This window comes from Ambystoma mexicanum, chromosome 2p, assembly GCF_040938575.1.
Source record: "Ambystoma mexicanum isolate Mex_15411 chromosome 2p, UKY_AmexF1_1, whole genome shotgun sequence".
In the NCBI taxonomy this organism is placed as follows: domain Eukaryota; kingdom Metazoa; phylum Chordata; class Amphibia; order Caudata; family Ambystomatidae; genus Ambystoma; species Ambystoma mexicanum.
Window position 1 is genome coordinate 1,254,076,365 of NC_090923.1, and position 26,650 is coordinate 1,254,103,014.

Genomic DNA, 26,650 nt, shown 5'->3' on the forward strand with positions numbered 1-26,650 from the left:
AGGAGGCACAGGGTGGCGGCCCAGTGGAGGAGAGGGCTGGATGCCGAGGGAGAGTAGGCCGCATCCAAGAGGCGGCCGTGCAGGAGGCGGCTGCGGATCCCCAATCATGGGAGGAGAGGGCTGGCTGGCTGGCCGGGCCGTGGCCTGGATTGAAGATACCGTGCACCCACGAGTGTGGAGGGAACCCCTGATGTGGCCAAGACCTGGTACAATACCTTCAAGAGCTCTTCTAAGATCTGGTATCACGATGAAAACCTGCAGGGCTCATCATGCTGGACCATGCTCACTGGGTCTACTTCAGGTATCAGAAAGAGAAAGGTTTGCTACCAGCATACATTTTTTCGAGGGCAAAGAACGCATTCTGGGGCTAGCCAGATGGAAGGGCCCGGCACAGTTCCGCTCCGATCACAGTTTTTCAAGACTGTGATGCAAGCCCTTGCCAAACGGTGAGCCCTGTGCAAAGTCGTCACCTGGCTGCGGGCCAAAGAAATCAGATACAGTTGGCAGTCACTAAGTACCCTCTCCTTTACATACGAGGGGTGAACATGGGTGGTGTCTAGTCCCCACGAAGCCAAGGACCAGCTCTATCCAAAAAATGGTGAATCGGGGACGTGATGCTGGCGGCCCACCCACCGAGCCTACTCACGAGCACGCCAAAGGGGTAGTCTTAGGTAAAAGGAAAATCAAAGAAGAAAAGCGTATCACTCTCCCGCAGCAATATGCCGCCACTGACGCCTGCCGGTGATGGGTGACCCAAGGAACAGCTCCAAAGGTCACTCGCATAGTGAACAATTCAATGCCGGGCCCTCGGTCATGACGATGTCCCCATCAAGAGCATAGGGGGAAAAAACCCTTGGGGGCTCAATTTGTTGGACGTTTATGTTCCATCATTTCTATTTCGATTTCTCCACTGAAATCTCTTTGCAAGTTATCAGTTATGCACCCTATTGGTTCCACTGTTTCCACACGACTGGGCAATGGTGAGGCCGATAGAAGAGCTTGGATCGCTCTGTCTAGCAGAAAGGAACAGGACTATGAACAGGGCACACCCGCTTAATCACCAGGACGGACGTAACTTTTGATGAGATTCAGCTGATCTCAATGAACATCCAAGGGCTAAGCTCCTACTTAAAGCACAGGGGAACTCTCGTCGGCGGCTCACAGCTTGAAGCACATATTGTGATGCTTCAGGAGACTCACTTGCTGAGGACAAATGATTCTAGACTGCGCTCCAAATTCTAACCGGCACAGTTCTTTGCCACGAGCAGGGAGAAGAAATGAAAGAGTGGCCATGCTTCTGGCCAGAGATATGCCCTTGACTAAACAGGCCATCCTCAGGGATCCAGGGGCTCGCTACCTCAAGATCAAAGGAACGCTGTTCGGACATCTAATGACATTAGTGATGCTTTATGCCCTGAATAAGAGGCAGGACCAATTATTTTTGGACTTGGTTCCCAGAAGCGCATCCTTCCTGGGAGGTCACCCGATTATTAGGTCGGACTTGAACAACATGATTAAACTCTTGCTGCTAGCACCACTGATTTCAAACATGGACAGACTCTTCTACAGCTTCTGAGGGACCTGAATGTAATAGATATATGGAGGTTCTAACATGGCGAGGAATGGGATTATACCTTCTTTCCTAAACATCCACAGGGGACACTCCTGCACAGATTTCCTCTTGTTCTCCTTGTCCCTAGTCCCCATAGTGTCAGGCTCCAGCGTAGGTATCAGGGTCCACTCAGACCACTCTCCAGTTGCTACAAACATTCAGGTTGACCGATAGCAAGCCCCCTATAAATCACCTTTGAGAAAGAAAGAATCCCTTTTGAGGGATCAGGTTGTCCGACAGCAATTGGCATACTTTGACTGACATTAACACGACTCAACACTGTCTGGGACCCCTTTAAGGCAATCATAAGAAGGAAACTAATTTCAAAAATCACTGCCTACACCCGGGTAAAGGAGATGAACAGTAGGGGATGGAGGCTAAGGTGAGACAACGCGAGTCAGCTCTCCAGAATAAGACTTCGCTCAGAGCCCAAAGAGACCTCTGATTAGCTCGTAGTAAACAAGAAGCACACAGACTCCTGCACTGTGTCTGAACATCAAGGTGTAGCCCTACTCCAGCTATCAGAGAAGCAATGAGACCTGCTGGAGTATCCCATAATGGAAGAGGAGGTGGGACTATCCATCCACCCGGCACCCCCCCAAAGCCCCAGTAAGTCCCCATCGGAATGCTCTTCTTATAGGCCCATATCACTTTCAAACATTGATGCGAAGATCTTTAGGAAAATCCAGACCAACAGGTGGACCAGGGGTCCTCCCCTCACTCATACACCCAGACCAAGCTGGATTCTTCACAAGTCAGTCCCCACATTCCAAAAACCCGAAGAGGTATGAATCTTATTAGCTGTGTCACGCAGGCGGAGTACCTCTGGTCTTAGTCGTACTAGATGCCAACAAAGCATTTGGCAAAGTAGATTAGCAGTTCCTGCTAGAGGTACTGGTTAGTATGGGAATTGGCCCTAACATCCTAGCTTGGGTCATAGCCACTCTCAAAACTTCTAACCCTAAGCTACGAATTAACAACTGCCTAACCCTGCAGGTCAATTTAACCAAGTCAGTTTGCCTGGGGTGCCTTCTCTGCCCGCTCCTCTTCAACCTCTTTATAGAGCCTCTTGCACTGAAAATTAGATCCAACGACCAAATCAAGGGCTTAGTGATGGCTTAGTGATGAATAAGGTAATGAATAAGGTGCCCCATAAAATAGCTCTTTATGCAGATGATATCCTGCTGTTTCTAACAAAAGTTGACTCCTCCCCTCGGAAGTGATGGCAGAACTCTCCGATTTTGAAAAGTCCGCAGGATTCTCAAAAAATTGCTCAAGCTTTTTAAACATATCAGAGACAATGGGCCTCATTATAACTGTGGCAGTACAGTGATAACGGCGCCGGTAGTGATGCCGGCCCCGTTATCACTGTTCCACCACATTACGAGTTCTGCTTGCGGGTGCCGCTCTGCACACCTGGACAGACCAGGCGTGCAGAGCGGTACCCGCGAGCAGAACAGGATGGTAGCAACGGTACCGTTATGAACGGTACCGCTGCTACCATCCTCCCCATTCCCATTGAGCCCTATGGGGACTCGAATTGGAATGGGGTCGTACCGGCTCCGGGTCCCGCGAAAGGGGAATTACTGGGCCCGCCGAGGTCAGAATGGCCTGGTAATTCCCCTTTCATGGGACCCAGAGCCGGACCCGAGTTTGGGGGTAGCCATGCCCTTATTAAGGGCATAGCTACCTCCAAACTCGTAATGAGGCCCAATGCCTGTAATTAGCACCCAGCAAAACATTTTAGGCATGCAATGGGATCTCATGCAACACAATCTGTCCCCTCTACTGAAACAGCTTATGGCAGACTTTGGGCGTTGGGCTAATTAAGACATTTCATGGTTGGGGAAGAAAACACTCTCTGAAAATGAACATGGTACCCAAACTGCTTAATGTGTTTAGCAGCCTCACTGTCAAAATCCCAGAACGGGTCCTGCTTCCGCTGCAGAAGGAAATGTTTCACTTAATTTGGAAGGGAAGACCCCCTTGAATCGCCCGGAGGGCGATGTACCGCATAGCCGCTCTCTTCGGGCCTGTGGTCCCGCATCTCCACAGATACCTGCGGGATGCCCAAATAGCGCATATATTCTCTTAGCTGCACAATCCCTCAGATTCAATTTGGTGCCAAATCGAGTAGGCAGCCACAAAGGTCCAATTGGTAGACCTGCGTGCGCTGGAGGGAGAGAGCTGCAGAGATGGCGGCCATTTAGGAGAATCAACCTCCAACTCATTTCTCTACAGGCACGGTGCACAGAGACTGGAGGGGTACGTCTGGGCCTTGGCCCTTTCTCCCCAGTGGCAGGCAATCTGGACTTCACATCGGGATTATAACACACAGCCTTCCATAGGTGGTCAGAGGGGGGGCTGAGACACCTAAAAGAATGTGAGCTACAAGGCCAGCCACTAACATTGCTAGAGGATAAAGCGACGTTTAACCTCGCCGAACCAGACCTATGCACTCACCTCCAGTTTCACCACTGGCGTACAAACCAAGCTGTTAGAGAGGCTGGGAATAGACAAGCCACACCACTTGAATTAACAATCTGAGTTGGCATCCAGAAGGGAAAGGTATCCAAATGTTATCTATCGCCTCTTAAACAAGGGTGGGTGGGAGGAGGTTTCCCCTACATGAAGAGATAGCCCTGCAAATCCAGATGGAGACATGGTTCTCTATATGGGGTAAAGCATCGAGATGCACGACCGCCAAGGAATGTCTCTATACGATATATCTGATGTCATACTATAATCCAGAATGCTTACACAGTTTTGTTCTGGGGTTCTCGCCCCAATGCTGGAGGGGATGTGGGGCAACCGGTAGGCTAGGTCGCATGTGGTGGGGTTGCCAAGCATTCTAGCTGAACTAGCTAAACTAAAAGCAATAAGGGGAACAGAACTACCCTTGAATCCTCTGATCGTTGTACTAGGTAGTGCTCAAAATGTGGAGGAAGAACACACTCCTCACATCTACCCTAGACTCTTACTTAAACGCAGCCAGTCTCATGATAGCCGTTTGCTGGAAAAGTTTGATGGGCCCTTCATTAGGGCAGTGGTGGACCAAATTGTGGAATGCCTGGGCAACAGAGTGTATGTTTGCAGTGTTCCAGTGGAATCAGCCAAAATGTCAAAATAATTGGTCCTATTTTGCCACGTTTTTGTCCACACTGTCCAATACACACCCACCGAACCTGTTCAGATCCCTATCCTTGTGAAACCCCACCGCACACACAACAACAAGCCTCCTTGGCAGGCCAACAGACAATGCGCACATGTATGCACTGTGTACACCCTCAGCAGGCACTACCACCACCTGCTAGTAGCAGCATTCATTGGAGCGATATCACAGGAAATGTGCATCTCTGGGGGAAACACAATGTCGCATGAGTTTAATGCATGCCCGCAGACATGTCTGCCAGATGACTAACATAATGTTATTGTATTCCTAACTGGAACACAGTCCACAGACAGTGACAAGGCCATACCCTCCGCTGTAGGAACAACATCTGCCCCCACCCCTGCACATGCCACATCCCTTGCCCGCAGAAGCAGACAGTAGGGCATGGCTCCCGGGCCAACACCACCACTGCCAGGCCCTGGGGATGACAAAATCCCCATGGCAGTACTCAGTGGCCCCTCCACCAGCCAGGCAGGAGACGCGTCTGTCGCTAAAGCTGCCACAGCCAGCACCTTTCATGGGACACAGTGCTACCATCCCTCGTGTGTCCGGAAGACTACGGGGTTCCAACACGCCCTCCTCGACATCACAGGCAGTGCAGCCACTAGACCATTGTGGCAGGGCCCATGTGGCACCACGGATGAGGAGGAGGAGCATGAGGTGGAGGAGGATCACCATGCTTCAGCTCTGACCCTCCACACAGCCCACCACCTATGCCGGTGCCCATTGTGTCAGCCATGAGTGCACGCCTGTGTTTGATTGAGGAGCGACTGGATTCCATCCAGGATATGGCGGGCCAACAGTTGCAGGAGATGCAGGCCATGCATGAGTGCATGCAGGGTTGCAGCGGCAGGATGGTCCGGTCACTCGGCCATGCCACCACTAACATGACTGCTATGATATGATATATGATAGTTTATTTATATAGCGCCTATACACAATGTGTTTCAAAACGCTTCAAGGCAAGGGAGGGAACAAGGGAAAAAACAATGACATTCTTACAGGCCATGAACAGTAAGGATGTGAAATTAACTATCGTACTCGGCCTGACAACATTTCAGATAGTGCAAGAGCTAATACATAGATAAGGAAGGGAGGGGGACAGTGGGAAGGAAATGGAAACAGACAGGCGACTACCGTACTAGGCCTGACGACATTTCTGGTAGAGACGGAAAAAAAACAAGAGGTGAGGGAGAGGGGTGCAGAAAGGTAGGAGAGGAACAAAACAAGCGACTATCATATTAGGCCTGACGACATTTCAGATAGTGCTGGAGGGGGGTTGGGGAGGAAAAAAAAACAGTAAGGGGAGGGAGGAGGAGACAGACGAGGTTGCTATCATACTAGGTCCAGGGGGAATTCTGATAGAGTAAGTGCATAGAAGAAAGTAAGGGGAGGAGATAGGAAAAGGGAGAAGGGAAAGGAGGAGAGAACAGAGAGTTAGCAGTCGAAAGAGTGGAGAAGCAAGAAGGGAGAGTGAGTACAATTGCAGAAGTCAGTAGTAACACATAATGTTGCAAGCCAGGATACAAGATGAAGATGGGAACAGCATGATTCAGGGCCACCATGAGTACAAGATGCAAAAGAAGTTCAGCATGAGAGTTGAGAAAGGGTGACGCACCATGAATGAATGAAGTCCATAAAAGTCAAATCCAGCATTGTCCACAAGACGGTGATGGTGAAACCAGAATGTATCAGGACAGACTCCTGCAGAAGTAGGCTTGAGTGGGGTGAGGGGGGAGCAGGGTAGAAGAATCAAGCAAAACAGGCAACACCTGTGTGCGAGAATGGGGGGGCACAAGGGAACATCACGGGGGGACCAGAGGGAGTAACACATGTTGGTGCTTGCCTACCTGCTGTCTGAGCAGGGGGTTGGGCCCTGGGTCCTCCTGGCTCCGAACAGGTCCAAACAGTAATTCCCCTTTTCTTCGTCTGCCCTTTGCTTAGGACGCCCGGGCGAGAGACGCCTAACTGGGACAGAGGGTGAGGGAGCACACAGAGGATACTGAAGCTTACCCTGCAGTTCACGCAGGCTCAGAGGTCAGAGGCCTCCACCGCTGTGACACCCACAGAGTGGTGGAGGGTTCAGTCTGTCATGGTACATCATGCACACAGCTCACGGCCGACACTGATTCCTTTCATGGTCGAGGATTGACAGGGCAGCATGCCATGATGGGTGGTTCCCATGCATGGTTCCTGATGGGAGTCTGGGTTACATGCGCATGTCGTCTGGATTCCATGATGGATTCATAAATGGTGACCTGAGTACATGCCATGTCAAATGCCAGTGTCATGTCCCTCAGTTGCAGTTTAGCAGAACATCATTCGACGCATGGCAGTGTTCTTCATACCTTTATATAACGAACACCCGCAGGAGCTCCATTGGTGTTTGTGTCCCTACACCTAGTCGTTCCCCACCCCCTTCAACTCGCAGCAAGGGTACCTGGGGGTGGGCAGGCTATTCAGTATTTCAGAGTGTTGTTGGAGTCACTAATCTCCTAGTGTATTGTTGTACAGTGTAGATTTACTTAGAATGGGCGGTAACCTTACTCATTTGTTGTGTTGCCAATTGTCATCCTTGCCCTTTTTCCCTGGCCTTTAGGGAACCCCCTGGACATACATTCGATACCCCTAGGTGGTCCGACCCTCCACCCCCATTTGCAGCCGTGTTGTGGGATGTGTGCTGTCGCCTTCTGGTACCTGTAGTCCAGTGTGTGTGGCTCGCCTGTTGGGGAAGCATGGCTTGGACATCTACGACTGCATCATCCTACTCTTGGGGTTTGCAACCTGTTATGTGTTGGGTGTGTGGGCAGGTCCTGCATGTACAGGGCATTGTCAGGGCATGCACTCTCTATGTGTGCCCTCCATTGCATGTCACTTGTACAGCAAGGTTTGTGTGATGGAACATGTACTCAATCAATACCTAGGTCTGTTGGCCTCTGTGCCCCTCCATGTATGCTGGCAGCGTACTGTTCCGCAGGACCATGGCATCATGGGTTGACCATGGGAAGCAGGCACAGCAGTGGGTGATGGTGAGGTCTGCATCATAGGTGACCTGGACATTGAGCGAATGGTACTTCTTCCACTTCCTGTAGACCTCCTCCGATGCCTGGGGTGGTCCCAACTGTATATGGGCACAGTCCAGAGCTGCTACCACATTGGGCGGATGCACGTAATTATTTTGTAAATGAAATTTTTGAATTAAAAAATGATGAATTTGAAATGCCCATTATGACATAATCACTCACATCACCCCCTGCCCGCTATCCCCCACCTTCCACCCCACTACCATCCATACTTACCTCTGTGGCCGACTTACCTGCTGCTTCTCTTCACAGCTCTGTTCCTGTGGCACAAGTTCCAATGAGAGGCAGAACTTCTGCCGCAGGGTGCATTTTTTTTCTTTTTAAAAAATCGTTATTTGTCCCCTGAATTCCTTTTTAGGGAAGCAGGGGACAACCCGGCAGCCCCCAATTTCCATTATTGTTGGGTAAGGAGAGCGGGGACACCCCCATAACTCCTGCTCTCCTTTTTTTCCAATTTTTTTTTAAGGATACCAATTGGGCATGTGTGCCATGGTGTAAAACCTTGCCTTTGTGGCATTCACCTGTGCCACGGTGGTGGGAAGTGAAATGTGCTGTTCCATATGGTGCAGGAGTGCGTCCAGCACCTGACACAGCACTTTAGTAAAGCAGGCCACGAGATGCCATGCAGTTGTCTCACAGTGTACTGGAACGTGCCCGTGGCAAGGAAGTGCAGGACCGACACCAGCTTTACCAATGGTGGCATGGCTGCCCTGATGGCGATCCTGTTCCTTATGTCGTCCTGGATCTGGTTCAGCAGGTCTGCAATAGTCTCCATGTTGAGGTGGTACAGGGTGAGGATCGGCCTGGCAGTCAGGGGCCATGGTGAGGCCCTTACCCGGGGTTTGGGTGCATACCTGGCGTGGCATCTCATCCTTGTCATCCTCCACCTCTGCTCTGTATCATGTTCCCTGTGGTAGTCCTTCAGCCTCTGAGCTCTATGTTGGCCTGGAGCAGCTGCATGTGAATGCTGACAGTGGCAGCATGGTGGTGTAGGGAAGTGTGTTTGGGGAAGGTGTTGCGTTTTGTTCTCTTCCTGTGTGCATCGGGTGCATCTGTGACCTCATTCAGGTGCAGTTATCTCTGCCTTGATTTTGCTGGTATTCCAAAACCAAATGGCCTTAGACACGATCCTGGCCTCCAAAGGCGGTGTGTGTTCTTGTGGGACTTGAATGCTGTACAATCATTCCAAATTATGAGCAGTCCTATTGTTATTCACCGGACCGGAAGTAAACCAACTCGGTGGCCGGAAGACACAAGACTGGGCTTTTGATTGAAGAGCTAGGTCGGGGCCTCCAACCTAGCCTCCTCTCTGTGAGGGGAAAAAAGACCTTTTTAACGATATGACCCTCTGCTGGATAGGACCAGGCAGAGGGACTGATCGCTCAAAAGGGCGGGGAGGACACGCCGCCAAGAACCCAGCTGTAAAGGAAAAACAAGAGGTGAGCAATTGGAACTTTAAGACAAAATCCCTTACCCTCGATACTTCTTCCAGTAGTACCTGAACTATGCCCTCCCCTTGTTTTAAGGCAACCGGAACCACCTATAAGTAAAAAAGGAGAATGTAACCTATCCTAACTATGGTGGTTGATTAGCTATGCAATATAGAATCATATACATAGAAAAACCCTTACCACTGCTGTACTGTTGAGTCTGTTATGTCCCAAAGTGTTCAAGAAACGGAGGTGCAAAATAACAAATAGGTAGGTTAGTTAGGGAAACTGAACCCGGGCGGAACGAGGGCCGCGCTAGAGTCGGGTAGGTTCACTATCTGCAAGGCGTCCCTGTGCACTATTGAAGAAAGTCCAATGGAAGTCTGATTGTGGATGGGATGAATTGCAGGTGATGGAGTTCAGCGGCAAGGTAACAATGAGTACAAGAAATGATTGTTTAACAAGTGATGAGCAGGAAGAGTCTGAACGATGCCGTGATCACAGATTTTCAAGGCGGCAGGTAAAGGCAGTCCGTGAAGGAGGAAACAGGTCTGGTACACGGGTAAGTAAGGTTTTCCAAAGCGGCAGGCAAAGGCAGTCCGTGAAGGAGGAAACAGGTCTGGTACACGGGTAAGTAAGGTAGGATCGAAGACGGAACTTCTAACACCGGGGAGCAACTTTAATCAGAAGCAGCGTCTTGCCCGGTTCTGAGGTTTAAATCGGGAAGGAGAAAGGCGGAACCGGACGAAACCGAGGTTCACGCATCATCGCCTCTCCAGTGACAGCGGGAGGCGGAAGGCTGGGAGTCGTAGTCCAACTTGCCGCAAAGTGCTGCGGAGTGAGCCGAAGCCACTATTTTCCAGGGTAGTTGCCAGTGGGCGTAGAATGGATTTGCAATGTGACGCATACCCTTACGAAGGGCAATAATCCTCCTTTGGGCCTGCCGAGGTGTAACAGCATCCACCCCCAAAGGCGGCACCACCCCCCTACGGGCATGAAAGCGGCGAAGCAAGGCTGGAGCATGAATATTAGACAAAGGCTCCCAAGACCTATCCTCAGGGCCAAAACCCTTCCAGTCAACCAGGTAAAAAAGGACGACCCCTCCGAAGTCGGAAATCCAGGATGTCAGCCACCTCGAACTCATCATTGCCATCCACCCTCACCGGGGGTGGGCGGATTGGCAACCGCATGTTGGCCGGACAAGGCTTAAGCAAGCTGACATGAAACACTGGATGCTGTTTCCAGGACGAGGGCAATGAAAGACGCACAGCAACTGGATTCAAGACCTTAGTGATAGAAAAGGGTCCCACAAACTTGGGTAAGAGCATTCGCTTACCAGGTATTCTCAGGTTGCGTGACGATAGCCAAACCTTCATACCCACACGGTAGTCTGGTGCAGGTGTCCGATGCAAGTCAGCAAATTTCTTAGCCTTTGCCTGGGCTTGCAGCAGGTGTTGACGAACGACCTCATGGATGGATTTGAGGTCCCGAACACACGCATGAGCCGCTGGATTGTCAATGGGAAGGTCAGGATCCAGGGGCAAGGACCGCGGATGGTGTCCGTAAAGTGCAAAAAAGGGAGATACACCAGAAGCGGTATGCAGAGAATTGTTATAAGCGAATTCAGCAGGAGGTAACAACGCCAACCAAGATGACTGGAAACGTAGTGTGAGGCAGCGCAGGTATTGCTCGAGAGTAGCGTTGAGCCGTTCAGTCTGCCCATCTGTTTGAGGATGGAAGGCAGAGCTGAACCTGTCGTCAACGCCTAGAGATGTCGTTAGAGCCCTCCAGAAACGTGACGTAAACTGCGGTCCGCGATCCGAAACCACAATAGAAGGCAGACCGAAGAAACGAAATAGATTCTTAAGGAACAACGAGGCCAGAGTCGGAGCAGAGGGCAATCCCACACAAGGAATGAAGAGCGCCATTTTAGTGAAGTAATCAATAACCACCCAGATGGTATCGAAACCATCCACCGGTGGTAGGTCCACGATGAAATCCATAGAGACCATGTACCATGGCTTGTGAGGAACTGGGAGTGACTGCAACAAACCCACAGGTTTAGACCGGGAGATCTTGCATTGGGCGCACACAGAACAGGAGGCCAGATAGTCAACCACGTCTTGTGACATAGACGGCCACCAGGCCCAACGACGGAGCAGGTCCAGAGTCTTCTTTTGGCCTGGATGAGCCGCTATCAAGGAGTCATGGGATAAAGCAAGGGCCTGGAGACGGGCTTTCCCCGGGGGTACAAACAAGCGGCCCTGAATATAGGGAAGTCCTTGTACCACATCAAGATTCAGGGCTACACATTCCTCTTTATGTGAAGCCACCCAGTCTGAAATTAAAGAACGGAGCAAGGGTCGTGGAGTACATGCGCATACGACCCTAGAAGGCAGCAGAAGAGGGCAATCAGTTCTGCTTTGCTCCGAGTGAGAGGGCAGGCGGGATAAAGCGTCTGCACAAACGTTGAGACGGGCTGGCCTATACGTGATGGTGAAATTGAACTGGGAAAAAAAAAGGTGCCAGCGGGCCTGCCGGGCAGTGAGACACTTCATTGATTTGAATGCCAATAGGCTCCGATGGTCAGAGAAGACAGTAACCGGATGACGGGCCCCCAATAGATGATGACGCCATTCAGAGAAAGCGTCTTTGACTGCCAGCAATTCTCTCTCCGTGATAGGATAGTTGCGTTCGTATGGAGTCAATTTCCTCGAAAAGAACACAACCGGATGAATCTCACCCGAATCCTGACAGGGTTGCGATAGTATAGCCCCGATGGCCATCCCAGAAGCATCAGCTTCCACAAAAAATGGTAGGAGCGGGTCGGGATGTTGCAGCACTGGGGCTGAAGAAAAAGCCGCTTTTAAGGCCTCAAAGGCGGAATGTGCTTCTGGTGTCCATCGGTATGGCTGTTTTGAGCTAGTTAAAGCCGTCAAAGGAGCCGAGATGGTAGAGAATGAATGGATAAAGCGCCTGTAAAAGTTTGAGAACCCCAAGAATGACTGTAGGGCTTTGGTTGTAGTAGGAACAGGCCATTCAAAAACGGCCTTAACCTTGGACCGGCTCATCCGGATACCCCGATTAGTAAGGTCATAACCTAGAAACTCGACCTCCGATGAATTAAAGATACACTTCTCGGCTTTGACGAAGAGATGGTTCTCCCTCAGCCTTTGTAAGACGAATTTCACATGTTCGATGTGTTCACTCTTGGATGAGGAGTAAATCAGTATATCGTCTAGATAGACCACAACAAACCGGTCCAGACAATCGTGAAAGACGTCATTCATGAAGGCCTGAAAGGTGGCCGGGGCGTTACACAACCCGAAGGGCATCACTAGGTATTCAAATAATCCGTACCGGGTCTTGAAGGCGGTTTTCCACTCGTCTCCTTCTCTTATGCGGACTAGGTTGTAAGCACCCCGCAGATCAAGCTTGGTAAAAATTACAGAAGATCCTAGCTGATCCAAGAGCACAGAGATCAGAGGAAGAGGGTACTGGTTCTTAACCGTGATTGCGTTTAATGCCCTGTAATCAATACAAGGGCGAAGGTCGCCTTCTTTTTTAGGAACAAAAAACAGAGGAGACGCTGCTGGTGATCTCGATGGTCTGATGAACCCTGTAGCCAATGCCTTGTCAATGTACTCTTTTAGCACTTTGTCTTCTGGTAGCGTGAGAGAATAAACCCTGCCAGCAGGCATTTTAGCCCCCGGTACCAGGTCGATAGGACAGTCATATGGCCTATGTGGGGGCAACTGATCTGCTCCTCCTTTATCGAAGACGTCCCGAAAAGAAGCGTATTCCACAGGGATGCGAGGTTCAATGGCATTGGTAATGGCACCTATCAAGGCCATTGAGGCAACCAGGGCTTGACAGGAAGTACCGGATATGCTACTAGTCTGAAAACATTTTTCATTACAGACAGAGGAAGGGAATTGTACCACCTTCCTGGCCCAGTCAATGTCAGGATTGTGATGTTGTAACCACGGAATGCCCAAAATTACACGAAGCTGGGGGGCCTTAATTAGGTCGAATGTGATTGTTTCGGTATGTCCATCGTCTGTCTGCATACGGACGAGAGATGTGCTTTGAGTAACCAGACCCGAGACCAAAGAGGAGCCGTCTACCGCATGTACGGCTTCAGGTTGTGGTTTAGAAACCACAGGAACGTTATTGCTCATGGCATAGTCATAATCCATATAATTCCCAGTAGCACCGGAATCAATTATAGCCTGAGAAGAGAAAGAACAGTCAGTTGTAGTGGTAAATACCACTGGCAAACTAACAGGTACGGTAAGTGCCACATTCGAGTCCAAAGATAATACCCCCGGCGTAGGGACTCCTGCTATCGCCGGGTTCTTGCGTTTCCCGCCTTCTTAACGGGTCTTTTTGGACAATCCTTAAGTAGGTGCTCAGACGAACCACAGTACATACATAAATTGTTGGATCGACGGTGTTCACGTTGTGCAGGAGACAACGGACCACGTACTGCCCCTATCTGCATAGGTTCAGAAGAAACAGAGGAAGGAGGAGTAACAGAATCAAGGGGAAGGGGCACTGGAGTTATATTCTTCCGTTCTCCCTTCCTTTCAGATCTTCTAGCGTCTATTTGTAACACCAAATCAAGTAACTCCCCGAATGTGGTAGGAATCACTGGCACGGTAGCAAGGATGTCTTTTAACTCCTCAGACAACCCTTTGTAGAATACCGCAGATTTCTTCTCTTCGGGCCAATCCGTCTCGGCTGCCAACTGATTGAACCTAGTGAGGTAGGTAAACAAGGAAGACGTACCCTGACGTAAATTTAAGAATTCTAGATCCGTGGCCTGTGACTTGTACCGGGTATCAAATACCCTATTCATGGCTGTAATAAGAGCGTCACAGTCATACAAAACATAGCTGTTAGATTCAAGTAAGGGATTAGCCCAGGCTGCCGCCGTCCCTCCGAGGTGCGAAAGGACAAAGGCCGCCTTTGTGGTGGGATTGGGAAAGGCTGAAGGGCGACAAAGAAAATGCAATTTGCATTGGTTGATAAATGTCCGATACTGCTTTGGGTCACCCATAAAACATTCCGGAGGAGCCAATGGGAATTGGGTGGCCATCAGAACGGGGCCCGAGGTGAACCCAGAGGCGGAGGCTGAATGGGCTCCAGAACCTGAGGCAGTAACACCGGAGGAATCAATTCCCAGAGTCTGGGGTGCGGGAAAGGGCCTCATATTATCAATCCGTTGGTGTAAGGCATCATGTGCGGCAGTCATGTCTGCCCGTAGTTCGGATACCAAATGAACTAGAGTGGCCAACGGATCCGCTTCTTCCATGGCTTCTGATTTTGTTACTCACCGGACCGGAAGTAAACCAAATCGGTGGCCGGAAGACACAAGACTGGGCTTTTGATTGAAGAGCTAGGTCGGGGCCTCCAACCTAGCCTCCTCTCTGTGAGGGGAAAAAAGACCTTTTTAACGATATGACCCTCTGCTGGATAGGACCAGGCAGAGGGACTGATCGCTGAAAAGGGCGGGGAGGACACGCCGCCAAGAACCCAGCTGTAAAGGAAAAACAAGAGGTGAGCAATTGGAACTTTAAGACAAAATCCCTTACCCTCGATACTTCTTCCAGTAGTACCTGAACTATGCCCTCCCCTTGTTTTAAGGCAACCGGAACCACCTATAAGTAAAAAAGGAGAATGTAACCTATCCTAACTATGGTGGTTGATTAGCTATGAAATATAGAATCATATACATAGAAAAACCCTTACCACTGCTGTACTGTTGAGTCTGTTATGTCCCAAAGTGTTCAAGAAACGGAGGTGCAAAATAACAAATAGGTAGGTTAGTTAGGGAAACTGAACCCGGGCGGAACGAAGGCCGCGCTAGAGTCGGGTAGGTGCACTATCTGCAAGGCGTCCCTGTGCGCTATTGAAGAAAGTCCAATGGAAGTCTGATTGTGGATGGGATGAATTGCAGGTGATGGAGTTCAGCGGCAAGGTAACAATGAGTACAAGAAATGATTGTTTAACAAGTGATGAGCAGGAAGAGTCTTACCGATGCCGTGATCACAGATTTTCAAGGCGGCAGGTAAAGGCAGTCCGTGAAGGAGGAAACAGGTCTGGTACACGGGTAAGTAAGGTTTTCCAAAGCGGCAGGCAAAGGCAGTCCGTGAAGGAGGAAACAGGTCTGGTACACGGGTAAGTAAGGTAGGATCGAAGACGGAACTTCTAACACCGGGGAGCAACTTTAATCAGAAGCAGCGTCTTGCCCGGTTCTGAGGTTTAAATCGGGAAGGAGAAAGGCGGAACCGGACGAAACCGAGGTTCACGCATCATCGCCTCTCCAGTGACAGCGGGAGGCGGAAGGCTGGGAGTCGTAGTCCAACTTGCCGCAAAGTGCTGCGGAGTGAGCCGAAGCCACTATTTTCCAGGGTAGTTGCCAGTGGGCGTAGAATGGATTTGCAATGTGACGCATACCCTTACGAAGGGCAATAATCCTCCTTTGGGCCTGCCGAGGTGTAACACCTATGGGGCTAATTGAGAAAATGGGGGATTCCTGATGGCCTGCTGAGTGTGTTCTTGATGCTGCACGAAAATACCTCCATTAAAGTAAGCCTAAATGGGAATGATGATGTAACAAGGGACATCTGCACCTCTCGAAGGCTATGAACGGGATGTGTGCTGGTATACACGCCATTTGACCTATACATCTCTGATATTAATGTTATTGGAGGGTTCCCCTATGTTCCCTGTACAAATGGAGCATCTAAGACTAGCATGGCTGCCCTATGTGGATGACATCATACTCTTTGAGTTCACCCAGTATTGGATTACAGGGTGCACTTAAATTGTTAGTCTTGTATGGAGGGGCATCATTTAGAGATTAACACACACAAATCAAAAATTCAAAAATTCTCTAGATTATCCAGATTTAGGTTGCGTGCCTGGAGGAGGTGAACAAGTAAACTACCTATGGTTTCTATTTTTTAAATGTAATGAGAAATCCTTGTATGAACATTTAATAACTAAAGCCCTCCCACTAGCGGCCCAAAAGAAATTACTACAGCACAAATTAAGTTTTCTAAGCTGCCATTGATCAAATGTTACACTATGAATGTATTCCTGCCCTTTATTTATGAGCTTGAGCTCCACTCTCTTAAGAATAGGGTCCAACTAAAAAGAGTAGGGGGTTCATTTTGGAAGAGAGGTTTGGGGGCTTCCTAATTCTATACCCATGGCCTTGCTTAGGGTGGAATTTGGTATAACCTCCCTAAAATCCCACATTCTCTGGAAGACGGTGCACATCTTAAACCCAGTGTACAATTTGCTTTATGAGGATATACACTGTATGTGGTTAGACGATAATATGCTACCCCTATCTAGGTTTATAGTATTAAATAAACTGCTCCTGGCCAGGCTTTGCTCTGATGAATATATATTGGTAACCTTCCCTGCATTGGTAAAAAGGAAATATTCATATCTGATTGGATCAGCACTAAGACTAGAATTGGAACCTATCCTTCTCACTAAGAATATGCCCGGATTCAGAATAGTCATTACTCGATTTCTACTTATATGGTGAGGTTACACTTGCGGGGATATAAAATAGTTTGCCTTTGCTTTTGTTTAATTTTCCTTTTGACATTGCAGGCTGTCGGTGCCAGGGGTAAAGCAGAGGGATTAAAAGTATGTATAGATTGTGTTGGGCCGCAAAGATTGAAACCCTGAAAGAACTTTTATTAGACTGCGAGCAAACCCAAGAAACAAGAGTGAACTATTTGTTTTAATTGTACACACTTTTAGTTTTTATTGTTGTGCTTTGGCCCCATCATAAGAACTTTAAGCTCTACCAAAGCAATAAATGTACATTATACAACATGATCCGAACAAAAGTATTACAAATATTTCACAGTCATTCCAAAATTGTATACCCTTTATCTCCACCGACAATGGGGAATTTATGGGATTGTTTGATGTCAGGAAATCGAATAGCATTAATAATTTCATTATTGAAATCAATTTATTATTTACAGAGTAATGCATGAAATTTTGTTTTTTTCAATCTTGCAGGAATCTAAACAGGGCGTATTTTATTCACAGATTATTAATGTGAAATATATTATTTTAAAGGTTTTGTAACTATGTTGATGACTTTGTTGAACTGTTTTATTTATAAAACAAAATAATTTCTATAAAAAGTCATTTTCCTTTCTTAACTTATATGCTACCCATGAGACCTGTTTTATCTGTCGGACCTCAGTCTATAGCTGGCTGGCTGTGGATTGGAATAGAAGTGTTTGCGTGGCACATGTTCTGCATGCTTAGAGAAACTAAACTGCCGTCCCTCCAGGAAAGGAAAAAGCATGTGGTAATAAAAAAACCTGGAGTGGGATTAAGCTAAACCATGATAAGATCCTCAAATTGTCCCTGTTGCTGGGGAAAGTGGCAAATGACACCTCAATTTCTTGAGAAGGTAGCTTATACACACGATGATACTGCAAAACCCAGTGGCCGTAGACACTATCCTGGCCTCTCACAAGGATGTGTTTGTGCTCTGTTGTGATCTGAATGCTGTCGTGAATGTAACAATTATTCAAAATTATGATGACAATCCTACTGATAGTATTACCCACATTAGAAATTCTGTGGCACTATCACACAAGGAGAATATATGCACTCCTTTTGGTGTTGTCCTTTTGGTCCTGGATGAACAGTTCCATTGGCTCACTTGGAGTGGGCTTTCAAATGTCGGTTAACGCCTTGAAAGTTCATGAAACATTGTTAGTAATGAAGACCTCAGAAGAGATGTTTGAGAGGGGCACAGGACTTTTTGAATTGGTATTTACAAGTGTGAGACTAGTGGTCACCAGCCTTTAAGGGGGTATTCATGTGGAGAATGAATGCAGTTGTTGGGAATGCAGGTTTCAAAGAATGTAGATCAAAATGGAATAGTAAGTAAAATCAAATGAAAATGAGAGAAAATGCTGATTTAAGAGAATTCGGCCAAATATTCAATGCACCGGCATGGTATAGTCAGAGATACTCCATTTTGAATTACGCTTATGCTTGCTGTCAGAATGGAGCTTCAAAACCTGGCTCACAGAAGCCATGCTTTATTCCTAAACTGGCTAACTTTAGCCTCAGCAATAATATGTTAACACCCCAGAACTCTCTGAGATTATAACCTGGTCACTCCTATGAGGAGGAGAATCCTCTTCAAGTAACAATTCTAATTTGTCAAAATAAATTCAAATATACAATTCCTGACATTTGAAAATGTTTTAAAGTAAACATTCTCCAATGCACTATTGCAAATTTCTGTTCTATTTGATTCCAACGCTAAATTAGAGCACGAAAATTAACAATGGACAAACTTCTTATGCAATAATCATTTCAAAGATGATATATGGATTTATTTTCAAAGTTGAATATAAAGAACATTCCAACAAATATATAAAGTGCATTACAGTAACAATCCCGTGTTGGTCAAACAGTATTCACTTCATACTGCTTTACAATGATTTCATCAACACATCATATGACGCGTTTCGGGGTCTTTTAATCCCCTTCTTCAGGTCTGGACGTTACTTGTTCAATTTCCCCTTTTCTGTTAATAGAAATAAATAATTTCAATCAATAACATCTCTATGATGTTTCCCATTCTCAGACCACGTGCACCTGCAACATCAAGAGAACTTCACTGACCTTGTAGTCATGGGGTAACTCTCACCCCTGCCGGTCAAGCTGGTAAATTACCAGGAATCAATATCACCATGATCTGTGGACAATGGTCCAGAGAAAATTTAGATGAAAATATTGTCCACTATATAAAGAATAAAGCCAAAAAATACACCAATGTAACACTAAAAATGGAAAAGAATCAACTAAACCGCTACCTACTTGTAGAAGCCTCCAAGAACTTCCTATTCAATGGACACCAAGACTTTAAAAAATGAACGCTGTTGTCTGATAACCCAGGTAGATCTGTAATAAAAATCACCCATGTACTGTAAGGCCCATTCACAGACAATACACTCCCTAACAATATAGATACAATTCAATTTGTTTACCACTCAATACCAAAGGAAATCTAAATAATAAGTCCATAAAAAATTCTACACAAGAAAATATTAGATCATCCTCCTCAAACAAAATATCCATATTCCTGTAGACCCATTGGGACTCACCTCACTTCACATAAATTCAAAAAACGAGGACCGGGAGTACGGAGAACAGCTGCCTAAGCAGCCTCCCTTCCCGGGCCGCGTTTTTATCAATTTCCTAGATAATGTCACGTGATTGCCTATCCGATCACGTAACCAACGATACGTTGTTTTTAAAGATACTAAAACGATTCATGAAATAAGAGTAAATTCCAGTGTTAGGAGTTGTTTATGCACACGATCTATGCAACAGTTTCCTGCTATTACGAGTCCATAATGGCTCGTATATTCGACCTCAAAAAGGATTATTGTCACGTGATCATCTATCCGATCACGTGACAGAAATAACGTTATTCCTGCCAGTGCAGAACTCGCCGCAACGAACAGAAGGTTCCCAATCTTTTTTTGTATTGATACAACTTTATTCCAACATCTGACAGTTACAAATTGACTCTCCCTGTCACGTGAATGTCGGGTTAGCAAATCGCACGTGACTGGCATCTATCAGGAATAGTGGATTAATATAACCTAAAATAATCCTAATAATAATAGAATGTGTAAAGTGCTAATGGCGTGCCCAACACAATGTTACTGGATGTCATTAGTACTTGCAGAATCCATCTTCATAATATGGATCTGCATTGCATTACATCACGTGATGAAAATGTTGATCACGTGGGTAAATAATCGAATCCTGAATGAATACTCTCATTCACTCCTTTCAAACATCAGTAAATGACAGCTCCCTTTTGTCAAAAAAGAAGAAATTAAATGAGTATATGATTTATACAAAAATCACTCAAGATCAGTGTGAACCATATTGATGGTGCTAATCCAGATCAAATAATGTAAAGAGTGTAATGCTCCCATACTGTATTTATTACTCATTGTTATAATACTCTTAAAAAACCTACAAGGAAAGGAAAATCCCTCCAAGTCACTAAAAGGTGCAAGTGGTACTTGGTAATGGGAAAACAATGTGACCTAATTACTGGTGCAGTTCCACAAAAGCCTGTATACATACAGAATTGTGAATACATCTTTGTTTTGTTGTTTCTTAATTGATCACCACTAAACAAAAAAAGAGAGTTTAACATCAAATAAAATCAAAGCAGAAAAATATTTCTTATACATCACTTCATTGAAGGCAGAAAAAAGACATACATAAAATCATTACTAAATATAACATGTTAAATCAAACTCATTGTTCATCCCTCTAGGCTCCAATGAGTCGAGCCTATCGATCCATTCAATTTCCTTTTGTCTCAAAAGCAACTTCATATCACCTCCTCTTTTAGGAGTTTTAGGGCCTCATTACGACCCTGGCGCTAATGGGTTAACGGCGCCGTAAAAGGCTGCAGCGCCGTTAACCTATTAGCGCCTTACTACGAGGTCCCTTTGCGGGACCCGACCTGACAGCTGGTCTAGACCAGACGTTAAAGTAGGGACCCGCAAAGGGACCTTGGTGCTAAGTATGGTACCGCAATTTGAGGTACCGTACTTTGCGCCTTCCCCAGTCCCATTGAGCCCTATGGGGCAAAAATGGGAATGGGGAAGGGCCAATGTTCAATGGGGAATTACCGCCCGCCAACCTTGGAATGGGGCGGTAATTCCCCATTGAACATTGGCGGACTCGTTACGATACCGGCACCAACCATGGTGCTAATAGCGCCATGGTTTAGCGCCAGTATCGTAATGAGGGCCTTAATGTGTTCCAGAATAATCAGTTTCATCTGAGCTATGTTATGGTTATAAGTGTTAAAATGTTGTGAAACTGGTGAATGAATAGACTTGTTTCTTATGTTTGATTTATGTTCAGTCCACCTTATTTTAACTTTCCTGGAAATTAGACCTATGTAAAAGATGCCACAAGGGCATCTGATACCGTAGATCACATTCGATGTATCACAAGAACTTGTATGATTCAAAGAAATTGGTTTGCCTGTATACGGATGATTGATGGTTGAGCCTCTAATTACATTATGGCAATGTTGACAATTGTTGCAAGGCAACGTTCCTCTGTATTGTTTCACTCCTTTCTGAATTTCATATTCAGCTTTGACTGAAAAGTCTTTCATACATTTACTCTTCCTATAAGCAAAAGTTGGAGGATCCTCAAACAGTTGTGCCAAAACTGGATCCATTTTCAGCATCTCCCAATTCCGCATAAGGATCTTTTTGATTTTATAGCTTTGCTCAGAATATGTAGTTACATATACAAGAGATTCATGTTCTGATTTAACAGCTGGTACTAGACGTTGGTCTCTGGACAAAGATGAGGCCTTGATTCTTGAATTAACTAATAAGTCTTCTGAATAGCCCCTTTCAACACATTTTTCATGAAGCTTAGCTGCTTGAATCTCATATTCTTCTGGTTCTGAGATAATCCTCTTGTAACGTAAAAATTGACTGTATGGTATGTCGTCTATAGTGGTTTTGGGATGAAAGATAGATGCCAGTAATAAACTGTTTATGTCCATTGGTTTATTGTGAATTGTTGTATGCAGTTGTCTGTTCTTACTGTAGATTTCCACATCTAAAAACTGTATACGGCTATTACTGGTTGAAGTTGTAAATTTGATTCTCAAGGCAAGTTGATTCATGTAATCAAAGAATTCCAAAAGACTCTCTGGCGGGCCTCTCCAGATTCCAAAAATGTCATCAATGAAGCGATAATAACATCGCAAATGATCCTTGAATTGTGGTTTGTTCAGTACTGATGTTTGTTCAAGATATGCCATGTATGTATTTGCATATCCCGGGGCCATTGCTGCACCCATGTTTGTGCCTGATATCTGTATGAAAAACCTATCTTCAAATCGGAAAAGGTTGTTGTTGAGAACTATTTTCAATAAACTTAAGATACATAAATTATTGGCCCTGCAATTTTGAGATGACAGTAATAACCATTCCATGGCTTCTAAGCCAGCTTCATGAGTAATGTTTGTGTATAAACTACAGACATCTATGGTAAACATGATGTCTGTACAACTTCAGCCTCAGCTCACATTTATCTAACCATGCTTACTCTGCCAGGAGGGTGTTTATGTTTTGTGTGAAACTGCTTTCAACGACTAGTGATACTGGTGAGTGTGTGCTTGAATTGAATAATGAATACACATCTATGCTGGTATCTCTTGAAGGCGGCGGGAGGGTCCTTGGACGATCAGAGCCAGCACATCACCAGATAGAAGTCCACTGTGCTAATTTGAAGGCGTGAAACCCTCCCTAGTAAAGTCATAAAATCTTCAGCTGGTTGTATTACAATAAATGTGTTAAAAAGTCTATATAAGTTGTTATATGGGGTGTGGAGGGGACACAGCTTCGGGACTGTTTGACGATCGTGTGTTTTCCATTTCTCTGTTCGCCCTGTAGTGCTGCTATGAAATCTTTATCAAACTCACTTCACCAAAGATCTTTCTTTGATTTCCTCTACACCTTTATCCAACAATGTACTACTGGGGCCATGCAAGCAAAGGCACCTTCCATTTTAATAATAATGTCTACTAGTAGGGATGTAGGACCAGTAAGCATGTGTTTAAATCTGAAGACCACTGATTCATTTGGGCTAAACTTCCTCCTACATATGTCATAATGATGTATTAGTCTAAGAATTTCTCATAGTTTAAAATGAAGTTACTACAGGCAGTAAAATAATATACACTGTTTCCCCTGGATAGAGTGCCCATAGTCAAAAAACGACAAGGAGGGGGAGATGATACCAATGAGGATTCACACTTAAATAATCAATAACTACAATGAAGGTATGTGCCACAACTCTGGTTTTTTTTTGTTTGGTACCAACTTACAAAGTTACCATGCGCCTGATTATTATTCCAATTCGAGAAGGTGTCGCAGGTTGTGTGGAGCAAGAATAAGGGGACACTAGTGACCCCGACCCCTTGGAGCAATAGTTGAAAGGACTTCTCCACACTTCAAAAAAGCGCCACACTGGGTATTTGTGAAGGGTAGGTTGGTTTATTATATTGAATTGAAAATGCCCCTTACGGATGACACGTGTTTCGACACACCAGTGTCTTTTTCAAATCAGGGCTGGTAGCAATGCTGATAAGTAACATAAAGACAGTGAACATATGGCAAAATAGACGGATATGCATTACAATCATAGGTCATGATAAAACAAATTGAAAACAACCCATACCGAAAAAAATCAAAATCATGGTGTGGTGTGGTCACAGAGAAATAAGGAGGGGTGAAGGGTAGGGAAGTCAAGGGTAAGTCATATTGAGAAAAAACAAATAAACAAAAACAAATGACAAAAACACAAACGTGTTATTAGCAAATAGATAATCAAAAGTAAAAAACAATTGCTTAAATGATTAACATTTTGGAGATTTTTGCCCTTGTCGGCCTTACCTAAATCTCAAGCCAAAAGGTTTCAATTGGGTGAATGAAACACACAGTCATGGGTTAAATCCCCCTATGAGAAATCATATCAAAAATAACACATTATAGGTATGTGTGGTTTAAAAAGCCATAGCTTTTAAACAGAAAGAATTTGTGTTTATGGAGTGTAATTCATTCAAACCAAAATATGCGCACAAATATATGTGTGCCTATCAGAAAAACAAGTTTGTCTGACACAAATAGGTTTAAATTACCATAGAGTACGCACGGGCGGGCGTGCCATGGACATTGCTGTGAAACTATAAGTTGCTGTGCACTTATTAAATCATTTTACAAAGCAGTGGAGAAGTTAGAGTAAAACACGAGTGAGCGTGCCGGGAAGCGGCAGAAAATCAGGGTCGGATTGCAACCAAGCGCGATAGCGCTACGGTGAATTACGGTGCAATCGTCCAATGTGACATGATATAATTATATCTGATAGAAAGATAGTATAGCGCTGACGCCTACCTCCTGGTCCGCTGAAGTCTGCTGCCGTCTGGATTGTGCAGAACGCTGCACTGGCACAGTTTACATAGGTTGTCATGGCAACCCAAAGTCCTACTACTATTTCCATTGAGCCTCATCTAGGAAGTCAGGCAAGGAACAAACAAGCGCCATGTTTTGGGCTCATAACCGATGACGTTGTTACAGAAACACCCGTGAAGTTATATTTAGGTGGTTTTTCAAGGGCTTATTGGTTGCAATATATTTACAAAGTGTTTTAGTACCAAATAAGAGTATCAGGCAGAGAAATGTACACAGAATCTATACTACGTGTTATCCGATATTAATGTATGTCATTATACATAAATTCCTGTTGAGCTACAGATGTCAGATTTATAAGACATATCTTTGGTAAGGTGTGAGAGGAATGTCAATAATGCGCTCTGTTAATATAAAATCCCTGTCATACTATATACTGCATATCGTATGTTTGTAAGCAGAATAGACAAAAAATGAAAACCTTAAAGAAAATGCGCCATCTCATGGTCTCGGTTCAGACCAAACTCCGTCGCTCTGAATTTGCATATGATGCGGGCTTCACACTGGCGAAGGAGGGTTTCCCTGTCTCCACCTCTCTCACCCAGGGAAGCCTGTCTGAGTCCGATGAACCTGACATCCATTTTGTCATCTTGTTGATGCTTGGTTTGCCAATGTTGGGCAAGCGGTAATAAGGAGTCAACTTTACTCATGGCATAAACGTTCACGTATTCTATATCTTAGTTCCCGTATGGTGCTGCCAATATATATGCACGCACATGTGCAGATTATCGCATATACAATATATTTGCTGCGGCAATTTATGGTATCCATGATTGAAAAAGTTATTCCTCTCGTGTCCGTGAAAGTCTCTATATTTGAGTGCGCTAATTTGCACATGCTGCATGATCCACAGTTCCTGAATCCTAGATTTGGGAGTAGAGATGGGCTGAGCATGCTTTTCAAGTAATATCTTGCTTTTTTAAAAATGAGTTTGGGTTTGTCATCAATGAGGTCTTTGAGGTGATCATCAAGTTTAAGCAAATGCCAGTTTTTGTTGAGTATTTTTCTAATTTCAAAATTGACATGAGAGAACGGTGTGATGAAGCTTACTTTATTCTTTTCCTCCGTTCGTTTGTGATTCTTGGGTTGCAGAGTGAATGAAGGTACGTTTGTCTTGTTGAGAATTTTCCTTTTTTTAATTTAAATGTAACTGTCAGAAAAGTTGTTGCGCAGTATAGCTAACATGATCTCAGATCAAGGTAATTTTAAGCTGGCAACATCATGAGCATATAATTGATGATATTTATTCATATTTCAGGAATATGAATATGGAAATCCGTTTGTTGCATTGCACTTAAACAGTCCACCTATAATAATATATAATTTACCTTAATTTACATACAGCATCTTTCGGTAAGAAAATTATTAACAGACTACTTGATGACATGTATTTAATAAAGGGTATCCATTCTTTAGCCAGCTGTTTAGACTAGCTTTGTATTATTGTACAATGTCCTTTTTAATGTCTCTGCTTTCACCAAGTTGGGTTGCACCATTGTATAATGATTGTAACTATTAACGGCCCGATTCATGGAAATATTTGCACTGGAAATAGGGAACTTGCGTGCCAAACTGCGTGCAAAATCCTGTTTGCCGATTCCTGAAATCGAATGCACATAGGAATCACAGTGCAGAGGTGGGTTTGCATGTCGGATTTAGAGGTGGGTCTACGCAAGTGGGGTTCCGATTTAACTTAGGGGTGCGCATACATAGTCTAGTGGGGTGCAGGAATGGTTTACAGGGGTTTGCATGCAGATTTTCTGAGTTTTACCCGAGTTACGAAGTATCATACACATGTTGTCGGGGTGCCGGCAAAAGTTACAGGGGACCCCGCACAGTGTCCCCGAGATGCAGGCCTGCTTGCGGGGAACCCCATTCACTGTTCGAAGGGTGCGTGTATTTGTGCCCGTGGTAGCACGCAAAGGTAGCTGTGCTGGCTGTTTTTTTTGGGGGGGGTTTCCCACGCCTCCAATTTTCAGGAAACGGGGTACACCCTTGCACCCTCGATATTGCTAAATACAAACCCTGGTTAGCGTGGGACACCCCCACAATCCCCACTGTCCAGAGTTGGTATGTAGCAATATATGCAACCAAATCGCCCCGAAGGCCAAATAATCCGTATTATATTCGACCAAATAGGTCATTCGGTCAGTTTGCCATGTTCAGATAGGCTAATACCCTTTAAACAGGCTGCTATTCTTCGCATCCTAAAAAACACTTTTTTTTAACCCCACTCTTCCAGCCAACCTTTGCCC